The 15,419-nt window shown below is 44.3% G+C and overlaps 1 protein-coding gene and 1 pseudogene across 2 annotated transcripts in view; both read left to right on the top strand.

The window, feature by feature from the left end:
• The window catches only part of ZNF236 (zinc finger protein 236), a 461,432-nt gene that overhangs the window by 276,912 nt on the left and 169,101 nt on the right, over nucleotides 1-15,419 (top strand). The window lies entirely within an intron of this gene.
• On the top strand, nucleotides 9,413-9,531 carry LOC141146343 (5S ribosomal RNA; annotated as a pseudogene).

The raw sequence follows: 15,419 nt of genomic DNA, 5'->3' as shown, positions 1-15,419 counted from the left end.
ACATTGCTTGGTGTGAGGCGACAGCCTTTAACCCCAGGTGTTCTCTGTGGGACAAGTTCTCTCCTTCTTACAGATAGACCTGAACCAACATTTGCCTTTTAGCACCATTAAGGGTCAGGTCTCTGCACCTGCAGTCTTGTTCCACAGACCGCTGGTTTAGACCTTTGTGCAAGGTGTCTCCCATGCGTCTCCCCCTTATACTCCATGAGATCTGAATTTGGTTCTTTCAAACCACCCTTTGAAACTCTCAGGGAAATGCTCCTTTACACTCTCACTCACAAGGTTGCGTCTTATTGCCATCACACCTTAGAGGTGCATGTCTGGGTTGGTGGCTTATTCTGTAAAGAGCCATTTCTGGTCTTGCACAAGCACAAGGTTGTGTTGAGTAGTTAGTAGTTTCAATCTTTCTCCTCAGACAGGACATGCTTTATCCATGCCTCTTTCTGGCTCCTTTTGATCAGAAATAGAACGCCTTGAAAAAGTCCATCCAACCATGTTCAAACCATGTTGATGTTTAGCCAACCTCTAGCTGATGTCTTCAACATTCCCAAATTCTCCAGGTGGATCACTTCACCTTGTTCCCAGTCGGATGTGTGCTTCACACACTGATCTTCTAGGCAATTATGACACAGTAAACCTGTTTGGCAGTTTGAGACACCAGCTTGACGGACGGACGTACCACCACATGGAAAGGTTCACATATGTCCCCACTGTCAGAGCTAAGCTCAAAGCTTCACAGTTGGACTTTTGGCACAGGGTGGATGTCCACGTTTACGTGAAACCGGTGTCTGTGCATGGCTGTTGTATTTGCTATTCTATTCTGCTTGCATGAAATGCATGTTAACTGCTGATCTTTGCACCATTGCTGACTTGGTTGCTACACTTTATCTGCTTCTCATTACTATACTAGATACTCTTTTTGCGTGACTTATGCACATTGAAGTGGAGGATCCCCTTGAAGGTTGCTGCTGTGAATATGGTCAGACATAGAGGCTGATTTACTCAAGGCAAATATTTGAGGCACTTTGAATTACACTGCAAGTGCACTTCAAATGCAGTTGCTCTAGAGGGAAAGCTCTGAAATGAGGGGAAGCTCTGCTGATTTCTGTCATCCAATAAGGTACAACAAAAATGCTGTTTTTTATTTTCCTTACATGTGATTGAGTACTCTTTGCAAAGTGAAGCTTTACCTCATTTACTAAGCTCTGACACAAGTGCACTTGCAGTGCACAGGATATTTGCCTTTAGTAAATCAATCCCATAGTGTCTATTCAAATTTTTATGTGTTTCAACGAAGCATCCTAGTTAGTTTGTGCATTAGAGTGATGATGGACGTGCAGTAGACTACTTAGCACCTTACATTAATACCGGTCTCAGTGTGGATAATGTGTGTTGGGGTGCATGGCTGTGGAAGTCACCTTTTTAGTATTCATGGGGAGTATTTTTGATAAGGAAGTATTAGGAGTGCTAGCATTGTAAAAGAACGGTGGCACCTTTTTTATAATAATGGAGGCGAACAGTGGGTATGGCCAAAGTGCTTAACAACGGGAGGGGTTTAAAGGAGCATGATTAAAGTAAAAGCCTTTGTACCCATAAAATATGCTTTGGTTACTGTGCAACAAGCAAGAGTCTCACAGGCATGTATAAACCTTAACGTGCTCTTTTTTTTAAACGTATTCTTCTTTTACATATGATTTTGTGTACACTGAAAATTAGAGAGCTAACAGTTTGAACTTACCTTAACCACTTCAGCCCTGAAAGGTTTTACCCCCTTAATGACCAGGCCATTTTTTGTGATACGGCACTGCGTCGCTTTAACTGACAATTTTGCTGGTGTGCGACACTGTACCCATAAAATTGATGTCCTTTTTTTTTCCCCACAAATAGAGCTTTCTTTTGGTGGTATTTGATCGCCTCTGCATTTTTAATTTTTGGCGCTATAAACAAAAAAAGACTGACAATTTTGAAAAAAGAAAACAATATTTTTTACTTTCTTCTATAATAAATATCCAAAATATGTATATAAAAAAACAAATGTATTCATTTGTTTAGGCCAATATGTTATGCTACATATTTTTGGTAAGAAAAAATCACAATAAGTGTATATTGATTGGTTTGCGCAAAAGTTATAGCGTCTGCAAAATAGGAGATAGATTTATGGTCTCTTATAATTTTTTTATGTATTTACTGGTAATGCCGTTTTGCGATTTTTGCGGCGAACAAATCTGACCCCAAATGACACTTTTTGGGGACCAGTGACATTATTCCATTGATCAGTGCTATAAAAATGCACTGATCAATGTATAAATAACACTGGCAGGAAAGGGGTTAACAGTAGGGGAGATTAAGGGGTTAACTGTGTTCCCTGGGTGTGTTCTAACTGTGTGGGGGCTGGGCTGCCTCAGACAACAAAGAGATTACTGTTCTCGATCACTAGGCACAGCAAATCTGAGAGTTGTCCCCTGACAGAACAGGGATCTGCCTTGTTTACATAGGCAGATCCCCGTTCTGCCTCTCCTCACTGTGATCGCGAGTGGCCGGCAGACATCGAGCCCGCGGGAGTGCTCCCGTGGCATGCATTGGGCGCACGCACTCGCAGTTTAACATGTACGGACTGAAGTACGGGTACGTCGTTTTGCGCAGAAGAGCCGACCTGCCGGCCGTATATATACAGTGGCCGGTCGGCAAGTGGTTAAATAAGTACTTCATTAAACTAGTGAAGGAATGCTTAGGAACCAGTATTTATTGAGACAGTGTACACTTTGGGGGAGATTTACTCAAACTGGTGCACATAGGATCTGGGGCAGCTTCCAACTTCAGCTTGTTCAATTAAAGCAGGGGTCTCAAACTGGTGGTCCTCCAGCTGTTGCGAAACTACAAGTCCCATCATGCCTGTGCTTGTGGGAGTCATGCTTGTAACTGTCAGCCTTGCAATGCCTGATAGGACTTGTAGTTTTGCAACAGCTGGAGGGCCACCAGTTTGAGACCCCTGAATTAAAGGGTAATTCCACTTTTGTGGGGAAAAAATAGCACATAAAAAAAATGTAATATAGTATATACAATTGCGACACAAGTCATATTGTAATTGAATGTTATTAAAAATTCTTTCCTTTTCAAACTTCAGCTCTGTAGTCTTCTGTAAAATGCAATTCAGTATGGCTTCCTGGAGGTGTTCTGTACACAGAATGTTTACAGAACTCCCCCCAGAAACATAATTTCCTGCTTGTGTGATTGGCTCACTGATTTTCCCAGAAGTCTACATTGAGATACAAGTCAGATTTCAGGCATCCCCTGCAACAAAAATTGAATTTTTTGTTAGATACCCCGAATATGAAATCACATCTAAAATGATGCAGACCTCCTCCCCCACACAAGCACAAATCCTTTTACCCCCAAACATTTCCCCCAGTTTAAATCCCCCTCCTCAATCAAACATAAACCCTCTCCTCCTCCCAAATCCCCCGAAGCACAAATCCTACCCATTCCCAAGTTCTGTTTCCTAGCACAAATCTTCTACTCCACCAAAGCCCCAGCATTAATCTTCTTACACATCCCCACCCAAATTCCCGCTCCCCTCCCAGCACTAAACTTCCCCTCTAAATACCCCAACTTGGCACAGATCTTCTCCTCCCTCCTTCCCAATTCAGCATCCTTGAACAAATTACCCCCCCCCCCCCCCCCCAAAGTCCCCCTTCTAGCAAAAATTCTCTCCTCTCTTCCCCCTTCATATTCGTCCTCCTAGCACAGATTCTCCCGCTCCTCCAAAACCCTCCTCCCCTAGTACCATATCTCTCACCCCCAGCGCCATTCTTGGTTATTCACATGCCGGATCATTTGGTCCTTCAGTTCAATCCCCCAATATACAGCATGGCATGTCCTCCCAGGCTCCACCTCATATGTGTAATGTGGCACATCATAACCCAACAGGAGCCTAGGATAACCTTCCCTCGACCATGAAGTGAATTTTGGCAACAGGCAGCTGGCAAGGAAAGATGCCAGCTGTTGCAGCATTGGGGACCTGGGGAACACTCCAGCAGATGCCCTTGGTGGCTGGCGCTAGCGATATCCCTAGGAAGTACTGGTGAAATAATTTTTGTATTGTGTAAACTAAATTTGCACAAGAGCATTCCATTTCACTGTTTTAGTTTTTCAGTATTTTGGTCTGGAATTGCCAAATTGTTTGTGTTTTTTTAATTTATATATTTACTATGTAAAAAATGTGGATAGAAATTGCGCAGGTGAAATACTAAATAATCAAAACCGCAGCTGGCGTTTATACAACCGAACATTCGTGCATAAAAAATAGAAAACCCAAAATTGCCGCACTAAAATAGGAGGTGATAAAACCAAAATACAAATTGTATATACAGTGATAAGTTCACGAGAACATCTAAAATATTAATGTTCAAATCCGTGAAGAAATTAAACATAAAGTTCTTAAATATTATTATTATTATACAGTATTTATATAGCGCCAACAGTTTACGTAGCGCTTTACAACTTGAGGGTAGACAGTACAAATACAATACAATTTGATACAGTAGGAATCAGGGCGCCCTGCTCCTTAGCTTACAATCTAAGAGGGAAGGTCAAGAGATACAAGAGGTAATAACTGTGGGTGATGTGCTGATTGAGAAGATGAATGTACAGTTGTTAGGTGGGGGCCAGATAGGCTTCTCTGAAGAGATGAGTTTTCAGGGATCGTCTGAAAGTGGATAAAGTAGGAGAAAATCGGACGGATTGGGGTAGAGCATTCCAGAGGATGGGGGAGGCTCTGGAGAAGTCCTGAAGGCGAGCATGGGATGAGGTGACGAGGGAGTTTGAGAGCAGGAGGTCTTGGGAGGAGCGAAGAGAACGATTAGGTTGGTATTTTGTGACTAGGTTAGAGATGTAGCTGGGGGCCAGGTTGTGGATGGCTTTGTAAGTTATAGTTAGTATCTTGAATTTAATTCGGTGACTGAGTGGCAGCCAATGGAGGGATTGGCAGAGGGGTGTAGCAGACGCTGAGCGGTTTGTGTGGTGGATGAGCCTGGCAGCAGCGTTCATGATGGACTGAAGTGGGGATAGCCTATTTAGAGGTAAACCAATGAGGAGGGAGTTGCAGTAGTCAAGGCGGGAGATGACCAGGGAGTGGATTAGAAGCTTTGTGGTATCATTGATTAGGAAGGGGCGTATCTTGGAGATGTTGCGAAGACTGAGGCGGCAAGCTTTGGATAGTGATAGAATGTGGGGTCGAAAGGTTAGTTCAGAGTCCAGGATTACACCTAGGACCTTGGCGTGGGGAGATGGGTTGATAGTTGAGCCGTTGATCTTGACAGGGAGATCAGGGGAAGTGGCACCTGAGGGAGGAAATATCATGAGCTCGGTTTTGGATAGGTTGAGTTTGAGAAAGTGATGTGACATCCAGGCTGATATGTCTGCTAGTAAGTTGGTAATGCGTGAGGAGACAGATGGAGAGAGCTGGGGGGTGGAGAGATAGATTTGGGTGTCATCAGCGTAGAGATGATATTTAAAGCCGTGGGAGGCAATCAACTGACCCAAGGAGGTGGTGTAGATTGAGAAAAGGAGAGGTCCAAGAACAGAACCTTGGGGGACCCCAACGGAAAAAGGAAGAGGAGAGGAGGAAGTAGAGTTGTAAGTGACACTGAAGGAGGGATAGGTAGGATGAGAACCAGCGAAGAGTACAGTCACGGAGACCAAAGGAGTGGAGTTTTTTGAGGAGGAGGGGGTGGTCCACTGTGTCAAAGGCAGCAGAGAGATCCAGGAGAAGTAGTACAGAATAGTGTCCATTGGCTTTAGCCATTAGTAGGTCATTTGAGAGTTTAAGGAGAGCAGTTTCCGTGGAGTGTTGAGGGCGAAAACCGGACTGAAGGGGATCAAGAAGTTTATTCATGGTCAGATGGTCGCTTAGTCGGTTGTAGACCAGTCTTTCAAGAAGTTTGGAGGAGAAGGAGAGTAAGGAGATTGGTGGGATCCAGTGAGGGCTTTTTTAGTATGGGGGTGACTAGCGCATGTTTTAGAGAGTTTGGGAAGATGCCACAAGAGAGGGAGAGGTTGAAAATGTGAGTTAGAGAGCGTAGAATCGAGTCAGAGGGTGAGCGTAGCATTTGCGAGGGAACAGGATCCAGGGGGCAAGTGGTTAGATGAGTGCTAGATAAAAGTTTAGCAACCTCAGTAATAGTAGCAGGGTTGAATGAGGGAAGTAATGATTGTGTCTGTGAACATGGGGTGTTGCATGGGGGAGGTTTTTGCGCATTGGCGATCTCCTCATGAATTGTATCAATCTTCATGTCTCAGTGATGATAAATGATTGAACACCAAAAGTGCACCTTCCACCCTGAAAAAAGAAAGGCTGTGCCCTTACCAGATGACTAGACTCCACGTTTTAGGAGCCTAGCAAAGCGTGGATTGGTGTAATACACACGATCCGTCCTTTGGATACAAAAAGGATGATGGAAGTATCGACACAGGTGGCTGCTCTTTGTTTCTCGCTCCCAAGTATGATAAAAGAAAAGAGAAGAACGCCAACATAGCATAAAATCGGTATGGTTTATTGAGGCAGCATAAGTCCAAACACACGAGGATAAAAAAGTTTCCAAGGTAAAAAACGATCTTCAGATCACACAGGAAGTAGCGTGGTGAGAATTAGCGTAGACCCCACCCTACTAGTTTGATCATAACTGACATCGGGGGTGACACCTGTGTTTATACTTACATCATCCTGTTTGTTCTGGTAAGGGCACAGTTTTTCTTTTTTCACAGTGGAAGGTGCACTTTTGGTGTTAAATCGCTTATCATCACTGAGACACGAATATTTAAGATCTTTATTTCTTAATCATACATCACGGGACACAGAGCCATAGTAATTACTATGTGGGTTATAGGCCACCTTCAGGTGATGGACACTGGCACACCCTAAGACAGGAAGTCCACTCCCTATATAACCCCTCACACTACTGGGAGTACCTCAGTTTTTTCGCCAGTGTCTTAGGTGTTGGTCACAAATAAAGATGTGCTGTGCTGAGCTCCGCTGGGGCTAGCTATGCAGCCGGATCCATTCAAAGTATCTTTTTAGGCCAAATTGAATAGTACCCGGGCCTCGTGGTGGAAGAAACGAGGTTTAGCCCGTAACGCTTCTCTTTTTAGCGAGCTGGACCCCGGGATCCAGTGCTTTGGTTTTTTAGCCTTAAAGTTTTTCTGGCGGGGTGCTTTATGGGTCCAGGAGTGCAGATGCCCCGAAAAAAAAAAGGGGCCCCAGTTCCTGAAGGTTTTTTAAACGGAGCCCCCCGTGAGGGGTGAAGATTGGGTCTGTTGGTTTTACCACAGAAATCCCTGCAGCGGGAAAGGTAAGTGGAGATTTCTAAAGGAATTTTAAAGTTTCTTATAAATTGTCTCCTTTAAAAAGTAAATGTTGTCATGCCTAAAAGTCACCACTGGGGGCTGTGTAGAGCACGTACCTTGTCATGTTTTCTCAGATCATGCTGTGTCAGCAGAAGTTGACAGACTTCTCTCCGGCTAGCAGTCACAGGACTCCGTTAAGATGTTGGGGGGGTGGATTTTTCCTAAAAACACCCCCCACCTGGACAAAAGCTCTCCTCCTCTCCCTGAGTAGAGGGAGAAGCCAGAACGTTCAGCGGGTGCCTCTGTACGGCGGTTTGTCACAGCTCTCCTTCTCACCGCCCCCCACACACACACACACACACACACACACACACACACACACACACACACACACACACACACACCGATCCCATCGCACGGGAAAACGCTCTTTTAGAGAAGAGGGGGCACAGTGGGAATACGGAGTGGGCGTGGCTTAGCGCGGCGTTGGCGTGCAGCAACATCCAGCATGGGAGTACTTTTAAAAGGCTCCATTTTTGCTGACTGCAGCTGTCGGAAAGACACAAAAGCAAAAAAGGGGCATATAAGTGGTGACGCAGACATTTCCTTAGCACATTTGCTAAAGCATCAGGCTGAGCGTTAATAGCAGCGACAGTTGCTGGACTATTTGCTCAAGCAGTGGATGCGATTTCTTCTGGTAGTACCTCTGCATTTGTGCATCGGGCTATGGTCAGAAGGGTAGGAGGTAGAAACACCCCAAAAAGTGCTTAAAAGGGACTCCTTCAAGCTCTAAACAGCCTAAACTCATCTCTACAATGATATCCTCCCCTGAGTGTTCTGGGGTGGCCGGTCAGAGTAAGTGATCAGGGCTATCAAATATTGCAATTGTTTTCAACACTGCAGCCCCTGTCTATATTACTGAAGAGGGTTTTTCCTCAAGCCATGATAGGATTGGCTAGCTGTTTTAATCGCATCCCAGAATGGGATAAAATGCGACAGGTCCCTTTTCATTACTCAGGACCCTCGAACTGAGGATCTGGGGGCGGGAGAAGATGAATTTCCCTCAGGGGACCGTGAAAAGGCTGATGACTCCTCTTCCAAGGGGTCAAATGCGGGGGGGGATCAGCTTCAAAATCTGAAAGATTGATGGTGCAATTCTTACTGAATTTGTCCGCTTCACATTTTTGCTACTTTTCATTGATTCGGTTGATATGTCCACTTTTTGTTTGGGTTCACTAAAGCCTCCTCAAGCTGCGCATGCCTTTCCTGTCCATCCATTCCTGGAAAGGCTTCTGTATTCTGAGTGGGATCACCCAGATAAGCATTTTTTTTCCTCCTATAAAGTTTTAATACTTTATCCTATGAAGGAAAAATTCACTAAGAAGTGGGAGATACCAGTAATTGTCGCTGCTATATCCTTTGTGAATGAAAGTTTGACTTGTCCGATAGACAATGCTAATTCTTAGGGATCCAACGGATAAGAAGTTGGGAATTCCTATTAAAAGAAAAACAAACTTTTTTTTCTGAATGACTCAACCTGCGCTAGCAGCAATTGGTGTATGTCAATCCTTGAGAGACCTGTTTAAACAGGTGCTCAAGGTTATTCCTGATCAGCAGGCCCAGGATTTAGCCGCGTTACTAGCGGCATTATGTTTGGCAATAGACGCCATGAGAGATTCTGTTCTTCAAGCCTCGCGCCTTACGCTTGGGCTGGTGCATATGCATAGAATCTTATGGCTGAAAAATTGGTCAGCCGAAGCATCATGCAAAGCTCCTGGCTAGTTTTCCTTTTCACGGTGAACGGCTGTTTGGGGATGATTTGGATAAATACATGCAAAAAATTTCTAGTGGAAAAAGTACCCTTTTGCTAGTTAGGAAGAGGAGTAAACGTATTTCATTTAAACAAGTTCCTTCTCCAGTGCCAGGAGCATCTGCCTCCAGGCAGTCACGACGGCCTCCACCATCAAGTTCAGGAGGGAAACTGAAGCCTCCTTATGAGGGGGCACCCCCGCTCGCTCGAGTGGGGGGAAGACTTCTGCAATTCTCAAGGGTCTGGCAGGAAGAGTGTCGGATCTACGGCCACATCACCCTAAAAGTGCCCGATCTCGTCTGATCTCAGAGGCTAAGCAGGTTCGGGCCTGGTCAGTACCTGGATGGGAAACCGCCTGGGAATACCAGGTGCCGTAGGCTGCAGATGGGTGACTTCCTCAATAACTCTAGGGTACAAACTTGCGTTCCGAAAGTCCTTGTTTTCTCAGTTTCCAGAGGGAAATAAGTCTCTCTTTCAAGCATTGGACCATCTTTTGTCTCAAAAAATTGATCTTAGTGGTTTCCGTGCAAGAGCAGAGATTGGGGTTTTATGTAAATCTTTTCATGGTACCAAAACCAAGTGGGAATGTCAGACCCATTCTAGATCTCAAAGATCTAAATCGGTTTCGGAATATACGCTCTTTTCGATTGGAGTCAATCCGATCAGTGGTCTCTATCCTACAAGGTGGAGAACTTCTGGCGTCAGTAGACATCAGGGATGTATACCTCCATGTGCCTATATTTCCCGCTCACCAGAAATATCTACGTTTCAAGGTAGAAAATTTTCTTTTTCAGTTTGTAGCTCTGCCTTTCGGTCTAGCTACTGCACCTCGAGTATTTACAAAGGTCCTGGCCCCTCCTGTAGCCGGATTAAGGCACCAAGATATAACGATTATAGCTTACCTAGATGATCTGCTCTTGATAGACCAGTTGGTAGCCCGCTTAGACCAAAGTACGATCTACAGTCAACTACCTGGAATACCTAGGTTGGATCCTCAACCTAGAGAAATCCTCCTTAAAAAAACTATCAAGGAGATTGGAATACTTGGGTCTGATTATTGATACAGCCCAGAAAAAGGTATTCTTGCCCCAGGCAAAGATCAGTGCCATAAAAGAACTGATTCAGGTGGTCAAGGCAAAGAAGAATCCTTCTATTCAACTTTGCATGAGGTTGTTGGGAAAGATGGTGGCTTCATTCGAGGCTATTCCTTATGCTCAGTTTCATTTAAAGCTGCTGCAAAACAGTATCTTATTGGCTTGGAACAAAAAGGTTCAAGCTCTAGATTTCCCAATGTGTCTGTCTCCAGGGTGCGCCGGAGCCTCAGTTGGCGGTTGATAACCAAGAATCTACACAAGGGAAAATCTTTCCTACCAGCTACCTGGAAGATGGTAACAACAGATGTCAGCCTTTTCGAGTTGGGAAGCAGTCCTGGAAGAGGCGACTGTCCAAGGGAAATAGTCCAGATCAAAAATGACCTTGCCCATCAACATTCTAGAGATCCAGGCAGCGTGCTTGGCCCTGAGGGCCTGGACAATCAATTTACGGAATTGTCCTGTCAGGATCCAATCTGACAATGCCACAGAAGTGGCCTATATCAATCACCAGGGGGGCACAAGAAGTTGTGCGGCCCAGAGAGAGGTGAATCATATCTTAACTTGGGCAGAAAACAATGTACCTTGCCTATCTGCAGTCTTCATTCCGGGAATAGAAAACTGGTAGGCTGACTACTTGAGTCGCCAGCAGTTGTTCCCGGGAGAATGTTCCCTTCACCGCCGTAGATCTGTTTGCGTCCAGGTTCAACAAGATAATCGACAACTTTGTGTCAAGAACAAGGGATCCGCTTGCATGATGACTTAGTGTTCCCGTGGAATCAGTTCTCACTGATTTATGCATTTCCTCCTTTTCTGCTGCTTCCACGACTGCTTTGCAGGATCAAGCAGGAATGGAGATCGGTGATTCTTGTGGCCCAGAAGATCTTGGTATTCAGAGATCATAAGGATGGCAGTATGGAACCCATGGACCCTGCCACCACGTCCAGACCTTCTCTCGCAAGGTCTGGTATTCCATCCTAACGTACAAACGCTAAATTTAATGGTTTGGCTATTGAGTCCCACATTCTGAAGAGGTGTGGGCTGTCAGGTCCAGTGGTATTTACCTTGATTAATGCAGGGAAGCTGGCTTCCAGAATCATAGATTATAGAGTCTGGAAAGCATATATCTCCTGGTGTGAATCCAGGGGTTGGCACCCCAGGAAGTATGTCATAGGTAGAATCCTTGACTTTCTGTAGATGGGGTTAGAAATGAAGCTGGTCTTGCGTACTATCAAAGGCCATGTCTCAGGCTTATCGGTATTATTTCAACAACCACTTGCACATTCTTTGGTTCGTAGCTTTATTCAGGGGGTAACGTGGCTTAATCCTCCGGTTAAGTCACCCCCTGTACCCGTGGGACTTGAATTTAGTTCTGTCGACATTGCTCAAACCTCCTTTTTTGAGCCGATACAGCATATTCCCTTGGTCCTTTTGACAAGGAAATTCATTTTCTGGTAGCCATATCTTCTGCAAGAAGGGTATCAGAGTTGGTGTTCTTTCTTGTAAAGAGCCATATTTGATTATTCACAAGGATACGGTATTATTACGTCCTCATCCTAACTTTCTATCGAAGGTAGTGTCTAGTTTTTATCCAAACCAGGATATTGTTCTACCTTCATTTTTCCCAGAACCCTGTTCTACGGAAGAGAAATTGCTACATTCTCTTGATGTGGTGAGAACACTGTCTACTTGAAGGTGACTACTCAGATTCGAAAAACGGATGTTTTGTTTGTGTTGCCTGAAGGTCCTAGAAAAAGGACAGGCAGCATCGAAATCTACTATTTCTAAATGGATTCAGCAAATAATTGTTTAGGCTTATGGTTTAAAGAGGGAGATTCCACCCTCTCAAATCAAAGGGCACTCCACTAGGACTGCTAGTGCTTCGTGGGAGTGCATCACCAAGCTTCCATGGTTCAAATCTGCAAGGCCTCAACTTGGTCTTCAGTCCATACATTTACCAGATTCTATCAGGTGGATGTAAAAAGACATGAGGATATCGCCTTTGGGCGCAGTGTGCTGCAGGCAGCAGTATAAGTCCTCTGATCTCAAGGTGCCCTACTTTTGTTGTCTCCCTCCCCTCAGTTGGCATTGCTCTGGGACATCCCACATAGTAATTACTATGGCTTTGTTTCCCGTGATGTATGAATAAGAAAATAGGATTTTTATAAAGGCTTACCTATAAAATCCTTTTCTTTGAAGTACATCACGGGACACAGAGGTCCCTCCCCTCTTTCTGGTATACACGTGTATTTCTTTGCTACAAAAGTTACTCCCAGTAGTGGGAGGGGTTATATAGTGGACTTCTTGTCTTAGAGTGTGCTAGTGTCCATCACCTGAAGGTGGCCTATAACCCACATAGTAATTACTATGGCTCTGTGTCCCGTGATGTACTTCAAAGAAAAGGATTTTACAGGTAAGCTGTTATAAAAATCCTATTTTATGTTGAACTTCTTCACGGATTTGAACATTAATATTTTAGATGTTCTCATGGACTTATCACTGTATACATAATTTGTATTTTGGTTTTATCACCTCCTATTTTAGAGCGGCAATTCTGGGTTTTCTTTATATTTGCTATGTACTGGGGGGGGGGGGGGGTACTTGGTCTTTTAGTGTTTAGATCTACCTCAACTGCCTGGGTGTAGTTTGGGCTGAGTTGATCTCACAGCCATTGCTTTCTTCAGAAAGACTGATTGGGGTTATTTACTAAAGGCTAATAGATTGTGCACTTTGCAAATGCAGTAGCACGCTGCAAGGGCATTTGCTCCAGAGCTTAATACATGAGGTGAAGTCTCACTTGGCAAAGAATACCCAATTCACATGCATAAAAAGAATAAAAAAACAGCATTTTTGCTTGCGTGATTGGATGATGAAAGTCAGCAGAGCTTCCCCTCATTTACTGGAGCAAATGCCCTTGCAGAGTGCAAAAGCACTTGCAAAGTGCACAGTTTAATTGTCTTTAATAAGTCAACCTCACTCTTTCCTGATGATCCCTGTAAGGGTGACACGGCTTCTCAATCATTTTTAGCCACCATCTATTGTCAAGGCACACTCCACTAAATAAAGTCCTTTTGGGCTCTTTTGCATTAATATACTGTTTCTCACATTTGCAAGGTTTCAACCTGGTCTTCTGTTCACATGTTCTTCAAATTTTATCAGGTGGATGTTGTGGCCTTATCTGATTCCAGCATTGGGTGCAAGGCCCTTCAGGCAGCTCTTTAGGATGTTGGCAATCCCCCAGTTCTGGTGTATGGGGGCCTGTTACGGTTTTGTTTGTCATTGCCCACCCCCTGCTCTTGGACACCACAAAAGTAGAAGACATCCTGTGTCTCCTAATTGAATAGAAAGAAAATAGGATCTCTTAATATTAGAGTACAGGACACAAGCAGAATATTCATATGTACCTTCGGGTGATTGGGCACCGAAAAAGCTTTGGAGACACCCCCTGGGTGCCTCCTCTATAACCTTACCCCACTTCATGAGCTAGTGTCTGAAGGTGATGGACCTTTTCTCCTTCACAGAAAAAAATCACTCTTAGCTTAACTAGTTTAACCACTTTAGCCCCGGAAGATTTGGCTGCTGAATGACTGGGGCATTTTTTGCGATTTGGCACTGCGTCGCTTTAACTGACAATTGCGCGGTCGTGCGAAGCTGCAACCAAACAAAATTTACATCCTTTTTTTACCACAAATAGAGCTTTCTTTTGGTGGTATTTGATCGTCTCTGCAGTTTTTAGTTTTTGCGCTATAAACAAAAAAAGCGACAATTTTGAAAAAATAGAATATTTTGTACTTTTTGCTATAATAAATATCCCCCTTTTTTTTTTTTTTTTTTTTTTTTAAAGCGATTTTTTTCTCAGTTTAGGCCGATATGTAGTCTTCTACATATTTTTGGTAAAAAAATCGCAATAAGCATATATTGATTGGTTTGCGCAAAAGTTATAGCGTCTGCAAAATAGGGGATAGATTTATAGCATTTTTATTATTTTTTTTTTTTTACTAATAATGGCGGCGATCTGCGATTTTTATCGTGACTGCAACATTATGGCAGACACATCAGACAATTTTGACACATTTTTGGGACCATTGCCATTTTTTACAGCGATCAGTGCTATAAAAATGCTTTGATTACTGTAAAAATGTCACTGGCAGTGAAGGGGTTAAACCGGGGGGGGGGGGGGCATCAAGGGGTTAATTGTGTTCCCTGTGAGGTGATTCTAACTGAAGGGGGAGGAGACTGACTAGAGTAACTGACGGATCATGGTTCCTAGCTAATAGGAACACACGATCTGTCACTCCTTTCAGAACAGAACACGGATTTGTGTGTTTACACACACACTTCCGTGTCCTGTCCCTTGTGCTCGCAATCGCTCGTGGCCAGCGGTCATCGCGACCGTCGGGCATGAGCATCGGCACCCCCGCAGCACGCGCACCTGCTATCCTCATCCCGCAAGCCGACGTATAGCTACGACGGTTCGCGGGATCGTGCCAACCTGCCACAGTAAAATAACGGCGGCTGGTCGGCAAGCGGTTAATATTTTTCTTTGTTGTTTCTTCTGATTTTTTAATCAAGCCTTCACTGTTTTCCAATACCAGCATAGAAGTAGTGTATCTGGATCGGTGCAACCTCAGTAGAACCATAGGAGCCGGACTCCACCCCATGGGGACAGACTGTAATGTTGCTTTGGGCACTGAATCTTGCATTGGTACTCACCTTGGCACTCGGTGCAATGTGTTGAAGTAGCCACAGGATGCTCTACAGGTCCAGGCCCGTGATCCATCTCTGTGGAACCCAGTCCCTGAAGACACCTTACGGGGTATGCCTACCTCAACGCGCAAAGCCTGGACTTTATTTAGCATCATCTGGATGAAGAGCCCATTTACCTTGATCCAGGCAATGGCGGCTGAGATCTCTGTGGTTTACATTCCAAGAGCTGACAACTGGAAATGAGATTATCTCAGTCGCTATCGCCTGGATCAAGGGAAATGGGCTCTTCATCCAGATGTCAGTCTAATATACCAAAGTTGGGGGATTCTGGATGTGGACATCCCTGGCGTCAGTTCAGGTTAATTTAGGTTAATCAAGCAAGTGAAAAAAGTGATTCTAATTGCACCAAAAATTGGACTAGACAAACCTGGTACACAGACATACTTTTGCTGTCTCAAGGCCCTCTAATT

Source organism: Aquarana catesbeiana, linkage group LG05 (assembly GCF_042186555.1).
Source record: "Aquarana catesbeiana isolate 2022-GZ linkage group LG05, ASM4218655v1, whole genome shotgun sequence".
NCBI classification, from domain to species: Eukaryota; Metazoa; Chordata; class Amphibia; order Anura; family Ranidae; genus Aquarana; species Aquarana catesbeiana.
Note: the sequence above shows the minus strand (reverse complement) of the source record. Positions and strands in the feature narration are given on the sequence as shown.